At 43.3% G+C, this 18,053-nt stretch overlaps 1 long non-coding RNA gene and 1 pseudogene across 1 annotated transcript in view; one reads left to right on the forward strand and one right to left on the reverse strand.

The window, feature by feature from the left end:
• Nucleotides 1–7,974: 7,974 nt before the first annotated feature.
• Nucleotides 7,975–10,594, reverse strand: LOC128107735 (transmembrane protein 87B-like; annotated as a pseudogene).
• The window catches only part of LOC128107736 (uncharacterized), a 29,569-nt gene continuing 19,723 nt past the window's right edge, over nucleotides 8,208–18,053 (forward strand). Inside the window, exons 1-2 of the long non-coding RNA XR_008217196.1 lie at nucleotides 8,208–8,537; nucleotides 13,933–14,006. This is a non-coding gene — a long non-coding RNA (uncharacterized LOC128107736). The remainder of the gene's footprint in view (nucleotides 8,538–13,932; nucleotides 14,007–18,053) is intronic.

An 18,053-nucleotide genomic window follows, 5' to 3' on the forward strand; every position in this document is an offset into this window, starting at 1 on the left:
CCCTCAGGCTCACCTCTAATGCTGCAGCAGAACACCAGCTACAGCCTCCCTTCCCCCATCCACACTTCCTGTGGATTTTATAGAACATCCGCTCCTAGCCTTCCTTCCCTCAATTGTGTCCCAGCCCCCAGCTCAGGCTGTAGGCTGCTTGCAGACTTCTCTGCTCTTTCTGTTCTTCCAGCAGACCCAATCCCTCAGGCTCATCCCAGCCACAGCCTCCCTTCTTCCCTTTTCCATGCCTCCTATGGATCCCACAGAACATCCCATCCTGAACTCCCAGAATTCAAAATGTACACCTGTAATCACTCTAAACCCAGATGCTTAGAAGCCAGCATAAAAATACAACAGCAGCAAGGACAATGTCTCCACCAGAAACTAGCTATCCTGCCACAGCAGGCCCTGCATATTTTAACATAGCTGAAGCACAAGAAAAAAGACCATAAAACCACCTATATGAAGGTGGTAGAGGTCTTTACAGAGGACGTGAATAAATCCCTTAAAGCCAGGGAAACACAAACAATTGGACGAAATGAGTAAATCTTTTAAAGCCAAGAAAAACAAATAGTTGAAAGAAACAAAACTGTTCAAGACCTGGAAGTGGAAATAGAAGCAACAAAGAAAACAAACAGAGGGGATTCGGGAAATGAAAAATTTAGGAATTTGAACAGGAACTATAGAGGCAAGCTTCACCAACTGAATACAAGAGATAGAAGAGAGAATCTCAGGCATTGAAAAACATAGAAGAAAACTTATGCTTTGGTTAAAGAAAATGTTAAATTTGAAACTTTCCTGATGCAAAACATCCAGGAAATCTGGGACACCAAGAAAAGACCAAACCCAAAGATATTAGAAGTAGAGGAAAGTGAAGAATCCCTTCTCAAAAGCCCAGAAAATATTTTCAACAAAATCATATAAGAAAAATTTAAATCTAAAAAAGGCGATGCCCATAGAGGTACAAGAAGCATACAGAACACTGAATAGATTGGACCAGAAAAGAAAGTCTTCTGGGTATATAATAATCAATACACTAAATGTACAGAACAAAGCAAGAAATATGAAAAGCTGCAAGGGAAAAAGACGAAGTAACATAAAGGCAGACCTATTAGAATTAACTTGACTTCTGAATGGAGACTCTAAAAGCCAGAAGGGCCTGTACAAGATGTCTAAGAGACCACAGATGCCAGACCAGACTGCTATGCCCTGTAAAACTTAAAATCACCATAGATGGATAAAATAAGATATTCCATGTTAAAGTCAAATTTAAACAATATCAACAAATACAGGGGGTGGTAGAAGGAAAACTCCAACCAAAGGAGGTTAGCTACACCCATGAAAACACAGGAAATAATCTCACCCTAGCAAAACCAAGAGAAGGGAAGTGCATACACAGACACCCACCCATCCACCCACCACCACTACTACCACCAAGTAATCACAGGAATCAACAATCATTGGTCATTGATATCTCAATGGTCTCAATTCCCTAATTAACAGGACTCCTACTAACAGAATGGATGTGAAAATGATCCATTCTGTTGCATCCAAGAAACACACCTCAACACCAAGAGATGGGGAAGGACACTACATACTCATTAAAGAAAAAATTCACCAGGATGACATTTCAGTTCTTAACATCTATACCTCAAACACAAGAGCACCCACTTTCATAAAAGAAACACTACTACACCTAAAATCACAGGTAGTGGGAGACTTCAATACCCCACTCTCACCAACTGACAGGTCTTCCAGACAAAAACGGAAATACTGGAGCTGACAGACTAACCCAAATGAACCTAAGAGAGATTTGATTCAAACACAAAAGAATATACCTTCTCAGCACCTCATGGAACTTTGTCCAAAATTGACCAGATACTTGGTTACAAAGCAAGTCTCAACAGACAAGAAATTTGAGGTAATTCCCTGCATCCTGTCAGACCACCACAGATTAAGGATGGATAACAACAAACAACAGAAAGCTTACAAACTCATGGAAACAGAACAACTTACTGAATGAAAAATGGGTCAAGACAGAAATAAATTAAAAACTTTTTAGAATTAAATGAAGATGAATACGTAGCACACCAAAACTTAGGGTATGAAGCACAATGAAATTGGTGCTAAGAGGAAAGTTCATAGCACTAAGTGCTTACATTTAAAAAAATTAGATCTCATGCTAGTAATGTAACAATACACTTGAATGCTCTAGAACAAAAAGAAGTAAACACTCAAGAGGAGCAGATGGCAAGAATAATCAAACTCAGGGCTGAAATCAATAAAATAGAAATGAAGAACAATATAGAGAATAAATGAAACAAAGAGGTGGTTCTTTGAGAAAACCAACACAATAAACCCCATTCAAACTAAAAGAGTATCCAAATTAATAAAATCAGAAATGAAAAGGAGACATAACAGACACCGAGGAAATCCTGAGAATCATAAGGACATACTTTAAAAAGCTTTACTTCACCAAATTAGAAAATCTAAAAGAAATGGATAGTTTTCTCCATAGGTACTACTTATCAAAGTTAAATCAAGATCAGATAAACAATTTTAAATAGACCTATAACCCCTAGTGAAACAGAAGCAGTCTTTAAAAGTCTCCCAACCAAAAAAAGCCCAGATCCAGATAGCTTTAGTGCAGAGGTCTACCAGACTTTCAAAGAAAAGCTAATACCAGTACTACTCAAATTATTCTAGGAAATAGAAACAGGGAACATTGCCCAATTAATTTTGAGGCCACAGTCACCCTGATACCCAAAACAAAGACTCAACAAAGATAATTACAGATCAGTTTCCCTCATGAGTATAGATGCAAGAATACTCAATAAAATACTTGGAAATTGAATTCAAGAACATGTAAAAAAGATCATCCACCCTGATCATGTAGGCTTCACCCCAGAGATGCAGGGGTGGTTCAACATGAAAATCAGTAAATGTAATCCATCATATTAACAAACTGAAAGCCACACAATCATTAGATGCAGAAAAGGCCTTTGACAAAACCCAACATTCTTTCATGATAAAAGTCCTGGAGAGATTAAGGATACAAGGGATATACCTAAACATAATAAAGGCAATTTACAGCATGCCTATAGCCAATATAAAATTAAATGGAGAGAAACTCAAGGCAATTCCACGAAAATCAGGAACAAGATATGGTTGTCCACTCTCCACATCTATTCAATATAGTACTTGAAGTTTTAACTTGAGCAATAAGACTGAAGAAGATCAAGGGGATACAAACTGGAAAGGAAGAAGTCAAAGCATCACTATTTGCAAATGATATGATAGTATATATAAGTGACCCTAAAAATTCCACCAAGGTATTCCTACAGCTGATAAACACCTTCAGTGATGTGGCTGGATACAAGATTAACTAAAAAAAAAAAAAATCAGTAACCCTCCTGTATACAAATGACAAATGGACTGAGAAAGGAATTAGGAAAATGAACATTTTTCACTAAGAACATATCCACAAATAACAAAATATCTTGGAGTAACTCTAACCAAGCAAGTGAAAGACATGTATGACAAAAACTTCAAGTCTTTGAAGAGAGAAATTGATAAAGCTATCAGAAGATGGAAAGACTCTCATACTCATGGATTGGTAGAATTAGCATAGTAAAAATGGCCTTCCTATCAAAAGCAATCTACAGATGCAATGCAGTCCCCATCCACATTCCATCAGACTGCTTTACAGACCTTGAAAGGATAATTCTCAACTTCATATGGAAAAACAAAAACCCTAGTGTAGCTAAAACAATCCTGAGCAATAAAAGAACCGCTGTAGGTATCACCATCCCCAATATCAAGTTGTATTACAGAGCTATAAAAACTGCATGGTATTGGCATAAATACAGATATGTTGATAAAGGGAATAAAATTGAAGACCCAGACATAAATCCACACAATTATGGATACCTGATTTTTGATAAGGCAAAAATACACAATGGATAAAAGAAAGCATCTTTAACAAATGGTGCTGGTCAAACTGGATGTCAGCCTGTAGAATACAAAGAGATTCATACTTATCATCCTGCACAAAACTCAAGTCCAAGTAGATCAAAGACCTCAACATAAAACCCGATACACTGAACCTGATAGAAGAGAAGGTGGGGGTAATAGCACTGAACGAATTGGCACAGGAGACAAGATAGGTGGGGCTGGCAGACAGAGAGAATAAATAGGAGAAATCTGGGAGAAAAGGAGAAAGAGCAAGAGAACGAGGAGAGGAGGATGCTAGGGGCTAGCCACCCAACTACACAGCCAGCCACAGAATAAGAGTGAAAGCAAGATACACAGAAGTAAGACAAGAAAAAAGCCCAGAGGCAAAAGGTAGATGGGATAATTTAAGAAAAGCTGTCAAGAAACAAGCCAAACTAAGGCTGGGCATTCATTAGTAAAAATAAGCCTCCATGTGTGATTTATCTGGGAGCTGGGTGGCAGACCCCCCAAAAGAGCAAAAACAACCAACAACAGGTGGACTTGGGGTGGGAGATGGGGATGGGAGTGGGAGGGATCAGGTAGGATGGGAGATGGGATGGAAGGTGAGAGTGCATGTAGAGACAGCTGGAATTGGGGGACATTTGGAGGGTGCTGTGAAAAGCTACTGCAGTGGAAACTTTCTGGAATTTGGGAGGGTGATCCTAGTGAGGACTCCTAGTAATGGAAGATAGGGAGTTTGAACTGGCTATCTTTTTGTAGTTAGGCAAGGCTCCCAGTGGTGGGACTGGGTTATATTTGGTTCAGTTGTTGGCCAAGGAGATTCCTGTGGAGATCCCTAAACAACCCAGGCTGATGGTGGGATAGAGGGGTCGCTCTCTGAAAACTGACAGTGGGGACCATTGTTGAGGACAACATCCACACAGCTCATTGAACATAGAGAGGTCGATCTGGTGCTTGCATGGAGCCTTCACACCCATGTTCTAGTCTCTGTGGTATGGGAAGGTACTCTGCAGGCTACAGAAAGAGAAAGCTGGACACCAAAGCAGCCACAAAACCTTTGACCTACAATCTGTCCTGCCTGCAAGATGTACTGGGGCAATGGTGGCACAGAACTTGTGGGAGTGGCCAGCCAATGTCTGATTTAACTGGAGGCCTACTCTATGAGAGGAAGCCCATGCACTGTTTGGATGACCAGAAACTGGAGACCAGATAACCCAGAGACCTAGGGTAGAACCAAAAAACTAAAAAAAAATTAATGAAATGATTCTTAATGATATTCTGCTATACTCATAGATGGGTGCCTTGTCCAGTCATCATCAGAGAGGCTTCCTCTGGCAGCAGATGGGGGCAGATACAGAGACCCACAGACAGACATTATGAGGCAAGAGAGTCTAAATTGGAGGTCTCTATCAGGTCCCTCCCTTTGGGAGTTCAGGGAACTCAAGAAAGAGAAGGGGGAAAGGTCACAGGAGTCTCGGGATGGAGGACAGCAGGAGAACACGGCTCCCCGGATCAACTAAGCAGGGCACTTCTGAGTTGTGGGATATTTTGATCGCACTCTGACACTTTGAGACTGACAATAAAATTTACCTTGAGTCAGAGGGCAGAGTTAGCTACTAGCTGACCAGAATCAGCCATAGAAGTTTTGGAGGACCCAGGACACACAGAGAGACACAGGAAGTAGTAGGAAGGGGCTTAGAATGATTCACAGCTGTTTTGGATGGAAGAAAGAGAGAGAGAGGAGGTCACTGGTGGCTTCTCTGCCCCTTCTCTAATCAATCAGGTTTTTACCCCAATATCTGACTCCTGAGTTTTACTTAATAATAGAACAATATAAGTAATTGCTTTACTGTGGGCTCACAGAGACTGAAGCAGCAAACACCGGGCCTGCTAGATCTGCACCAGGTCCTCTCTGTATATGAGGCAAACTCCTCAAGGGAGGCTGGGGTGGGTGGGGCCAGCAGCCTGGGTCTTAAGTGGTTCTGACCAGAGAAAAGGTTGCTCTGATAGAATACACTCTGTAGTGTGTTGAGACTTCTGTACTAAGGCCCTACACTAGGAGGCTTACAACAACTAGTTAATGTTCTTGTAGCTGGAAGGCTGGCTGTTGGAGCCAAGGTGTGTGCAGTGTTGAATGGAGTCCTATTCCAGGTCTCTCTCCATGGCTTGTAGACATCTTCTTCCCCTGTCTTCACGCCCCTTTCCTGTTTTTACAAACACATACTGACGTGGTGTCAAGAGGTTTTTTCCTGGTCGTCAACTCCCCATCACAGTCCACTTAATTCGTACCACCTGTTGGCTGTAAGCCCTCGGCTCTCCAGCTGTAGGCTGTGCTTTGAAGGCAACTGCTCCTCCCATGAGGGCATTTGTATTTGCGTTACATACAAATGTGAAGAAAGTCCCAGCGGTCCATACCTGTGATCTCAGCAAGAGGATCACATGTTCAAGGCCAGCATGGGTTACGCAGTGACACCCTGCCCTGCCAAAGGTACCTCAGGTTCTAAAACGACTGGGTCAGAAGGTGAACTATGCCAAAGTCAAAATGGACAAACCTTCTGGGAAGCATCCTGGAGCCCACTACTGTGGTGGAAACTGATGGAGGGAATGGACCTCACGATGGCTGAATCAGTCACTCTCCCCTGGGAAGGGCCCAAAGCCGTGGGGTCTTGAAAGCCAGACTTTTCCCACCAGGTGTGCCAATGTTCACTGTGAAAACATTTTCAAGAGACATGACTATTAGAAACACATCTCTACCAAGCCCTTTGAAACGAGAGCGCAGGGAATTAAGAAGGCAGGCGGCATTGCAGTGCAAATCATCGTAGCTTATAGTTAAGTGCGCTCCTGGTCAGATGTTCAAGTTTTCTCAATCACAATTATCCAGTTATTCTCAATCCACAAGGCTGGAAGTCCTTCAGAAAGGAGCCATCCAAGCTTGGCCTCATGTCACTGTGCTGAATACCTGCTGGACTGGTGTCTTTGGTTGTGAAGGCAGCAAACAAATCATTCACATTTTCATCACACACATTCAAGTGCCTTTCAAACTGAGAACATTGTATATTAAAAAAAAAAACAGAATAAAAGCTTCCAAACGATGTTACAAACATATTTTGGCAAAAGATGTAAAACATGGCCAAGGGCTGGTTAATTACAAGTTGAGTATGATGTGTGGTATAGTTATATATGCTTTTATTATGAAACAGAAAATGCTGAGTGTGTAAATGATACAGTGCTAGTCCCCATGAAGCTCACAAGGAAAGGGGCGCCCAGCTGGTTGGGCAGAAAGTGCTCTAGGTGAGCAATGTGGCCAGGGGTCACAGCAGAATCATCATTAGCGTGTGCACCTATGGCCTGAGGGAGAGGACAGTGGCAGAGCGAGCCTTTGGAGGTGCCCTCAAGACTTCTCTGTGCATATGTGTTCCCTTGAGCTCACAGAAGTAACTCCAATGGCATTGCATGGTTGTACTTACAAACAAAAGCTTTGTGCACATCAAAAATGACAAAATTAAACATACGAACATGCTCATGTTTCAACATTAAATCATGTCAGTATAAACATAGGATGAAATTACCATCATTGCAAAAGGTGGACACTGCTAAGCTAATCTTGAAAAGAATCACATTTATCTGGTGGGGAGGTGGTGGCGCATGCCTTTAGTTCCTGCACTTGGGAGGCAGAGGCAGGCGGATCTCTGAGTTCGAGGTCAGCCTGGTCTACAGAGCAAGCTCCAGGTTCCAGGACAGCCAGGGCTACACAGAGAAACCTGTCTAGAAACAAAACAACAACAAAAAAGTCACATTCATCTCCAAGGTGAGAGGAAACCAGTATTCACGCAGGCATTTGTTTATTTTTTTCCTCAGTGAGGAGAGAGACCCCCAACTCCACACGCCTGCCACTGTCCCTGACCAGGCGTTTATGGACACACCATTTTTGTAACATTTCTCAAATTATTTCCAAATTCAGGTAACTTAATGGGAATTTAACTGACCTTCAAAGTCAGCTTTATAAGGGTGGCAGACCCTCCTACCACCTGAATTCCTAATTTCCATACACAGATTTCCAAGACAACACAATAAAACTTAGCAAAGCTCTCTCGGTCGTGAGAAGGGAGAGTCCTTTCCTGTCAACTTGACTTCATTTCTAAAATTTCCAATAACATCTTTTCTGGAGACTTTTTTCCTTCACCTGCTTTGGATATGGTCATATTGTCTTTGTCTGGGTCCATTCACCGTGGAAGAGCTACATCTGAGAATGAGGAGGGAATATTTTCTTCCACCCACTTCAAATCTTCATCAGAATGGTCAGGAGTAAGTTGAGCTGTTCCAGTTGAAACTGCTTTTGAGGTTCTTAATTTTATCCCTTTGGTTAACTTTTCAGATGTTACCGGAAGTCTTCAACTTCATCATGACAGTTGTCTAATGATGGCGTGAAGGCATACCTCTGATCTCGTGCTGATGGTCTCCATACAAACCTTACTACAGTGAAGAGAAGTGTAAGAGGAAGTTCCAGAATGCACTGACCCAGAGCTCCGCCAACCTGACTCGAATTTGGATTCTGTCTTCCATGCCCACACCACAAGCAGTGGAGATGAGAGGTTTGTAAGATGTCTAAATAGTGGCATTTACAGTGTGCCTTTTTAGCCTTAGAGTCTTCATGGTTTGTGACAAACTCTAAAAAATTCACCAGGCTCGAGTCAAGGAGAGAGAGGCAGGTTGACCAGAAGAACAGTATCAGAATCATTGCTCCACGGCTCTCATCATACCCTCAGTGGATATGCAGATAAAGCCACCCCAGTACAGACACCTGTGCATGACTGTTTCTAAATGAGGAATCCATAACTCCAGGTCACAGTGATCACAAGCAGAGAGCTGATGTCTTCTTAATCCACAAGGTATCAGGGAACCTTGTGTTGACAGTCCAGTGCTGTTGATTTTTGTTATTCACTATAAAAACCTGCTTTTCAAGCATTCCCAGGGAAAGTAGCAGCTGGAATCCAGAAATGGATTCTTTTTTTTTTTTTTTTTTTTTTTTTTTTTTTTTAATAGAGCTGAGGGCCAAACCTAGGGCCTTGCGCTTGCTAGGCAAGCACTCTACCACTGAGCTAAATCCCCAACGCCAGAACTGTATTCTTAACGCATCTTTCTGGTAACATGCAGACCAGAGCAGCCAGAGAACACCACATAATATACGAACAATACATATTACTATGTAAGAACCATCAAAGGTCAGCCTGATGCAGAGATATATTCATGAGGCACCCTCATAGAAAGGAAAACATTCAAATTCCGGTTGGTATATGAAGATGTGACATCAAAAGATATGGCATCAAGACTGCCACACCAAGGTTGGAGGGATGGATCAGTGGATAAGAGCACTTGCTGTTCTTGTAGAGAACAGAACCTAGTATCCACAGGGCGCCTCAGGACCACCTGTACTCTAGTGGGAATGTACAGGCACTGAACACACACAGCACACATGTATACATACAGGCATAACACTCAAAAGCAATTCTTAAAAAGTTCAATCAAAAAGGCGTCTCACCCCAGCGCTTGCCTCGCAAGTAAGAGGACGGGGGTTCAGGTCCGCAGAACCCACATAAATGCCAGGTAGGCATGGAGGCTCACCTGTAACTTGAGACTCAGAAGGCAAAGACGGTATTTCTCCAGAAAAGCTTGCTAGCAAGATACCTGGTGAGCTCTGGGTTTTCCGGAGAGACCCTGCCTCAGATAATAAAGTAGAAGAGAGATTGAAGAAGAATCCTGATATCAACCTCGGGCTTTGCATGCAGACATGAGCATTTATACACATATTCGCCCCCACTCATGCTTGCTAATCCTAACAACAAGGAGGAAAGGCTTGAGTTCACGGCCATCCTTGAGCACAGCACACTTGCTAAACTCTGCATATTGAGGCAGGAGATCAGCTCAAGGCCTGGGCTACAGTATCAGGAGGACCTGAATCAAGGAGTCCACCTATGGGCCGCTAAGGCAAAGACAGCGTTACCTGCTAATTCTCAGTTTCCCAGCAGGCGGCGCTCCAGCACCAGAGATTTAATCGCAAGTTACAATTCAGAGGCTTGAGGCCGGTTTTGGTTAATGTTTGTTTTTCAGGCTAAAAAGGAAAGCTGTTAGAAAAAATAAACAGTTTATCAGGCATTGCGACAACGACGTTTGAGGGGAAAGACAAGCTGTCGCTTCAAGGACAGGAAAAAATGTCCCTGCACGAGTAAATGCTGAGCCGCCTGTAAACATGATTTAAAAAAACACCCAAAACAAAATCCACCAAAACTCAAGAGAAGGAAGAAAAACAAAACGTTGGAAATCAGAGGGAAGATGAGGGAAACGGAGGACCACAGAGACTGTCTGCAGGCCTGGGTGGAGCCCGGAGCAGTGAGAGAGACGTGAGCAATGCATCCGGAAAGAGGGTGACCCTGCTGGGCATGCAGGTTGCCTGTCCTGTCCCCTGTGTGGCTGCTCAAGCCACTAGGTCTGACTCCCGGCTGGCTGAACTTGAGATCCTGGAAACTCAGTCTTTCCAGGCCTGCATCTCCTCAGTGCCTGCAGGGATGGAAATAGACTCGGTATTGCCTGCAAGTCAAATCAGCAGACTGAGACTGATGAATTGGGATTTTAGTTAAAGGAGTGGGTTCGAAACAGCGAAATTATTTAGAGCAGAAATGGTTGGATTTGGGGAGTGCTATTTGTGTTGGCCTGTTGAGGGTTATGGTGATGTCCCCAAAGGCAAGCTTCACTTGGCTGTTAAAATAGCCTTTCTTTAGAACATATCTATTAAAAAAAATGATTCACTTTATTTTTAATTACAAGTGCATATGTGTGTCTCTGTGTGGGAATGTACAGTTGAGTGCAGGTGCTCTGGGAGGCCAGAAGGGGTCAGATCCCCTGGAGATGGAGTTGTAAGCTCTTATGAGTCACCCAAAGTCAGTGCTAGGAATTCAACTTGGGACCTTGGAAAGAGCAATCTGCACTACTGACCTGCCTTTGGGGACATCACCATAACCCTCAACAGGCCAACACAAATAGTACTCTCCAAATCCAACCATTTCTGCTCTAAATAGAAGAATATGGGCAAATTCTGGACAGATACCTGGAGAAATGGCCTAGCAGTCTCCAGAATGCTGGGATCATGGGTATTCTACTGAGTCTGACCATATTCTGGATTCTTGATTTCTCTCCCTCCCTCCCTCCCTCCCTCCCTCCCTCCCTCCTTCCCTCCCTCCCTCCCTCCCTCCCTCCTTTCCTTCCCTCCCTCTTCCTTCCTTCCTTCTTTCCTTCCATTCTTTCTTTCCTTTTTTTTTTTAAACTTCTTTTCTCTTGGGCAGCTATGCTAGTTAGATATTTTTGAAGTCTGACAAAAGTTCAGTTCATTTGGGAAAAGGAACCTCAATTGAGAAAACACTTCCTAAGATTGTCTTTTAGGTAAGCCTGGGAGGACATTTTCTTAATTAATGATTGATGTGGGATGCTCACAGCCCACTGTGGGTCCTGGGTTGTCTAAATAAGCAGGCTAAGTGAGCCTAATGGAGTAAGCCAGTCAGCAGTGTTCCTCTGTGGTCTCTGTGCCCACCTCCGGGTTCCTGCCCGGGCTCTTGTCCTGGCCTCCTTCACGATGGACTGTAAACTGCAAGATAAATAAACTAAATAAACCCTTTCCCCCTAAAGTTGCTTTTGGTCGTGTTTCATTATAGCAGTGGAAAACGAACTAAGACACTATCATCAACACTGCTGCTACCAACACCCCCCTCTTTACCTTTAATTACAGGTCTGTGTCTGTGTGTGGGGAAGTGCATGTGAGTGCAATGCCTGTGGAGGCCAGAAGAGGGTGCTGGATCTCCTGGAGCTGGAGTTACAGGTGGTTGTGATTACTACACACAATAACTGTGGTGAACTTATAGGCTGTGGGCACACACATCTTTGATCTTATTAATGAATTTCCAGTCATTTCCTAGAAAGCTGTACCCATTTCTACTCCTGCTGCAGTGTGGAGTTCTGGGTGGTCCAGTGTGCCAGGGGCACACTTCCTCAGTCTAACTCATTTATGGAAATACCACATTTTCATTTTGTCTTTTGAGACAAGGTCTCCTGATGGGTGATGTTGCTCTGTGTGCTGTAAATGTGTTGCTCTGATTGGTTGATAAATAAAATGCTGATTGGCCAGTAGCAAGGCAGGAAGTATAGGCAGGATAAGCAGACAAGGAGAATTCTGGGAAGAGGAAGGCTGAGTCAGTAGACACCAGCCTGCTGTCCAGGGAGCAGCATGTAATGGCACACAGGTAAAGCCACGGAACAAAGTGGCAACATATAGATTAACAGAAATAGGTTAGTTTAAGTGTAAGAGCTAGTCAGTGGTAGGCCTGAGCTAATGGCCAAGCAGTTATAATTACTATAAGCCTCTGTGTGATTATTTTATAAAAGGCTGTGGGACCGTGGGTGAGAGATTTGTCCCCACTGTGGGCCATGCAGGACACAGAAAAACTCCAGCTACAGTCTCCTGTTTCCCAGGCTGGTCTCAGACTTGCTCTGAAGTGAAGAAGGGTAGCATTATACTCATCTCCTTGCCTCCACCCCTGAGCTGAACTGACAAGCAGGAAGCACTGGCATTGAAGTTTTAATTGTTGACTTTCCAGCCTCCGCTGAGGTTGTGCATTTTACTATGTGTATTAGGCATTTGTGTTTTCTCTCAGAGACATCTATGTGTGTTTGTTGCCTCTTTTTTTTTACTTTAAAAATATTTATTGAGCTGGGTAGCTGTGGCACACTCATTTAATCTTAGTCCTTGAGAGGCAGAGACATGTATAATCTCTGTGAGTTCGAGGCCAGCCTGGTCTACAGAGGGAGTTCCAGGACAGCCAGGGATACACAGAGAAACCCTGTCTCAAAAAAGCCAAGTGTGTGTGTGTGTGTGTGTGTGTGTGTGTGTGTGTGTGTGTGTGTGTGTTCATTCTAGGGCTGGAGAGATGACTCAGTGGTTAAGATTGAGTACTGAACTGGCAGAGGACCCATGTTCAGTTCCCTTGCACCCACATAAGACAGCTCACAACCTCCAGCAATTCCACCTCTAAGGAATCTGACACCCTCTTCTGGCATCCATGGTCACTCACCAACACACACACACACACACACACACACACACACACACACACACACACACACCCCAACACATACATACCAACACACACATAATTAAAAATAAAATTTTTGCAAACACGGATAAAAATTGTTGATTTTATTTTTCTCAGATAGATTTTTCTCAAAAGTGTAGCCCTGGCTGGCCCGAGATTCTCCTGCCTCTGCCTCCCGGGAGCCGGTCAAAGGCATGTGGCCAGCCTTCTTTTGATTCTGAGGTATTCCTTATGCATTTTGCACTTTGTCGGTTGTCAAGTGTCCAGCGCTCTGTGGCCGTGTCATCAAGCTTGTTTCCCATCACTGTTTTGGACGGTGGGTCCCTGTTCTTTCCACTCCACCACAAACCTGATAACAGTCCTCCCGAGTTTCCAGGAATTCATTGAAAGTTCTGGTAAGGGTACTTCTTGTTTTTGCCAACATTGTTATAGATTTAATTATTTAAAAATATTTCTTCTGTCACTTCCAAGGCATTTGGGGGCGACAGACTGTAGCACATATGTTCACTTTGCCATTTTATCCGATTTAAAGCATTTTATTCATTTATTTAAATTACAAAATTATATCTATGTATACACATTGAATATATGCATACAACATGTTGTTTTGAAAAATGACTAAATTGTGAAATGGCCAAATAATGCTAATTATCTTATTCATTACCTTATAAAAATGTACTTTTCTAGCAATATTCAGAAAGGCAATCTATTTTATTAACTAGAGTTACTATGTTACAATTAATTGTTGTTTGTTTGAGACAGGGTCTGACTATGTGGGCCTGGCTGGCCTGGAACTCACGTGTATGTGTGTAAAACATTTACATAGTTTTCTTTCATCTTCTCTGTATAGTGCACCTGCTGTCAGAGCTCAACGAAAACCCTGGGAGTGGAGCTGCTCTTGAGGCGAGCTGCTAGCATTCTGAGGTGAGCCTGGGAAGATCTGAGATGAGGAAGGTATCCAACTTTGGTATGGGAGAAGAGGTTTCTGGTCACTGACCCCACTTAGCATCTACCTCCTGTTTTTGACATTATGCTTCCCGTTTGTGAGTGACATTTGCTCTGAAGGTGAAGAGCAGAAGACATGGCTGCTCACAGGCCCACTCTAGCCCAAGGGCTTGTGATTAGACAGGCCTGTGACAAGCCACTTCCCTCTGGATGGTTTTCAGGGTGGAACTAAATTTCTTCTTTCATTTTATTAGTTGGTGTCCTGGCCAGTTTTATATCAACTTGATACAAGCTAAAAGTCATCTAAGTGGAGGGACCCTCAAATGAGCAAATGCCTCCCTAAGAGCTTGCTGTAGGCAGGCCTATAGCGCATTTTCTTGAGTACTGATTGGTGTAGGAGGAGCCAGTCCATTGTGGGTGATGCCACTCCTGGGATGGTGGTTCCGGGTTCTACAAGAAATCAGGCTGAGCAAGCCAGTAAATAGCACCCCCCCCCCCCCCATGGCCTCTGCATCAGCTCCTGCCTCCAGGCTCCTGACATGTTTGAGTTCCTTCCCTGACTTCCTTCAGTGATGTAAGTGATGTGGGAGTATAAGCTGAGTAAACCCGTTTTGTTGTAGCTTAGCAGTGACAGAAAGGAAAGGCTACCTTGGTGGGTTAGAGCCAAGGGGCCCCGGAAAGTCACACCACATGTGGGAGGTTTATTGGAGGGAAGGGAAGAGAAGAGGCACAGAGGCGGCCTCTGGGGTCGAGAGCTGAGGAGAGAAGGGTGAAAGACGGGAGGGGCTGATCTTTTATGAGGGGACATAGCACATACGCACAGGGACTTTGTAGTGACTTAGTAGCTGTGGCTGATGACATATTCTGTCAGGACCTTGAGCAGGCCAGTGTAACTGCCTGAGTACTGACAAGTGCATGTGCACAGGGGTGCTCTTAGTGGCTGCAGCTGAGGACCCTGAGGGCAGGCCCGTGTAATGCCTGAATGCTAGCAAGCACATGCACACAGGGAGTGGCTGTAGCTGAGAGTATATCTGCCAGGTCCTAAGGGCAAGCCGGTGTAGATGCCTGAATGCTGACATTCCGCCCTTCTGTTTATTATAAAAAGGTGAGGAGCTAGAAAGGGGTAGCAGGTGAGGTGGGATGAGGGCACCGTGTTCTCGAGACTCCTTCCTGCTGACCTGGGTGGTGTCGGTCATCTTTGGGGGACCTGAGAAAGCTGGGATGCTGGCCACATCCTGGGGGGCTGTTTCATTTCGCTGTCCAGGCTCTGTGGAACCGTCTGACGCCTCTTGGACCTGTCAAAATACTGGCAGGGCAGAAGATAAAGTTAAGGTTAGGGGAAATTTTTTCTTAGGTCCTGTTAATTGAGGGAGGAGAGCCCCAAAGACCAGAGAAAAGTGACGGTGCTTCTCTGGAGTGCATCTGACCTGTTGTTCTAGGTGGATCCAAGTCGACTCCCTGGAGCTTACAAGGATTTTGTGACTTTGCAAAAAAATAAGTTTTAGATACATTAGCATTCCCACTATTTATAATATGTACTGAAATTTACATTGTGGAGATGGCAGTATATTCATGCCTTTGAGTCATTAGACAGCAACCGAAGAGAATTTAAAATCCTGAGCTTGTGACTGTGATCATATAGTGGTAGTTTTGTACTCTGCCAGAGCTAGAGTAATAGCTTATCAGAACTCCACTGATTAATGTTAACGCTATAAACTGTTGGAATCTTAATGTAACAGTAGCATAGTGAGAGAGAGAAGTCTGGAATATGCTTCATTCTTTTATACATCTCAAATCACTTTCTCCTTATCACCACTTAAGCTTTCCTATCTTCACATAAACAAACCCTAAAGCACCTGGTCCTTTCCCATCACCACAGCATCACCTTGACACCCTTTTTCTATCCCATTCACCAGGACACACAGGTGGTTGGTTGTAGAGAGTATTTTTTATTTTATTCTATTTATTTATTTATTTTGTTTTTTTGAGACAGGGTTTCTTTGTGTAGCTTTGTGCCTGTCCTGGATCTCGCTTTGTAGACCAGGCTGGCCTCGAACTCACAGAGATCCACCTGGCTCTGCCTCCTGAGTGCTGAGATTAAAGGCGTGCGCCACCACTGCCCGGCGAGAGTATCTTTTTTTTTTTTTTTTTGGTTTTTCGAGACAGGGTTTCTCTGTGTAGCTTTGCACCTTTCCTGGAACTCGCTTTGGAGACCAGGCTGGCCTCGAACTCACAGAGATCCGCCTGCCTCTGCCTCCCGAGTGCTGGGATTAAAGGCGTGCGCCACCACCGCCCGGCTGAGAGAGTATCTTTTAAATAAAGGAATAGTAAAAAGTTACATTGAAATCTGTTCTGTGGATTTATCTCTTTTCTGAGTCTGGTAACGAGGTAAATTGTGTCTAGACTTAGTATTAGTTCCAGGAGAGAGGTCTGTGGCCTGAATTTTACGCACAAAGAGAATCGAGAAGACAGCCAAAGCCTTGGTTGCTGCTGTTAGACTGACAAAGCCACCAGTAGCCTAGTCGTCAAATATCATCAGAGTTCTGAGAAGGAAATTTTACCTGAGTTGGCGATTAAAAATGACAGAGACGTACTTGCTGGCTACCTAGACAAACACCCCAGGGTCCTCCATGGTTGTTGGAGACAGTGGTCTTAGGGCAGCATCAGTCTTTGGCTACCAGGCCCAGAAGATCTGACAGATTTTCCTGTGGAGGAACTTGGGGGGACAAGCCTACTTTGTCTAGGCAAAGTGAAGTAGTTGATTTCCCAGTGTCCTGTTTTCTACAGTCTGGAGACAGCTTGGCAGCAGCTGAGCTGAAAGGCAGTTTTTTTTTTTTTTTTTTCTCAATGGCTGATGTTACCATATTTACAGCAAGCTCTGGGTGGAAGTTCTTCTGTGCCCGTCCATATTCTTTGGAGGAAACAGGAATGCTGCCAGGAGCTGGCATTGTTTCTCTATTGTGAAAAGCCTTTTTTAAATTAAACATTTAAAATGTCATATTCTCAGATCTCTGAAGCATTTGAGGACTGTCTGTTAGGTATATCTGAACAGATAAACTTCCTTTCTACTTACTTGTTTTAAGCTTAACTTTGAAAACATGTACAGGGGACTAAATAAGGCTTATCCCTGTAATTAATTATATTAGTACTTAGCATGACTATAATTAAAGAATTTGATCATTTATAAAATAACTGACTATTAACTTGTGTTCTTTAACAGTCTACAATAAGCTAGCAGCTTTCATAAGACTAGGACTTTACATTACCTTCCAGTCAGGTTTAGCCTTAAAAATAATGATTTCAAATTGAAGCTCTTCTAGTATCAAAATAAAACTTTTAATCATAGATAATGGGTTCAGTAAAGAAACCAAAATAGTCACTCCATGGGTAAAAACAGAACAAGTCTGTACCAAACTAAGGCTGTCTCCTGAGAAGGCAAGGAATAAGGACAGGGAAAAGATCCCCAGGGTGAAATGGGAACAGGAGAAGAGAGGTTTGTGGGTTGGCATGTGGCCCATGGACAGGGACTGAGGGAGTCTGAAGGCCAGCACTGCCTTTGACAAGCCTCTGCCCAAATGCCCAACCCTGGAAAAGGACACTCTCTGGGAACCAGGCATTCCATTATGGGATATATACCTTATTTATCAAATACCTTATTTATCGAACATATGTAGCCACTTATCTAAGTTCCTTAGAAACCTGGGTTGAACATTTGGCAAAGACACAAGTACTTGGGTGTAAATCTCTAAGTCAACTTTTGTTAATCTGAATAGACCTTTATAACCTTAAGTTTTTATCACCATATAGAGTATATTCTAAACCAGAGTTGAATAATATATATAGTATGTTGTAACAAGTCTAACCATATATTTTTATCATCATACAAAAGACCATACCATTTGAGACTTGTTGCTTTCTTAGTCTAAAAGGAGATACAATGAACAGAGAGTTCGTTAGAACTAAGAGGTGTCACGTGATATGTACTCTTTAACTTTAGTGAAAGATGGCTGCCAGCCACATGGCTGC

The sequence above is a fragment of the Peromyscus californicus genome, unplaced genomic scaffold (assembly GCF_007827085.1).
Source record: "Peromyscus californicus insignis strain IS unplaced genomic scaffold, ASM782708v3 Scaffold_12__1_contigs__length_115047231, whole genome shotgun sequence".
In the NCBI taxonomy this organism is placed as follows: domain Eukaryota; kingdom Metazoa; phylum Chordata; class Mammalia; order Rodentia; family Cricetidae; genus Peromyscus; species Peromyscus californicus.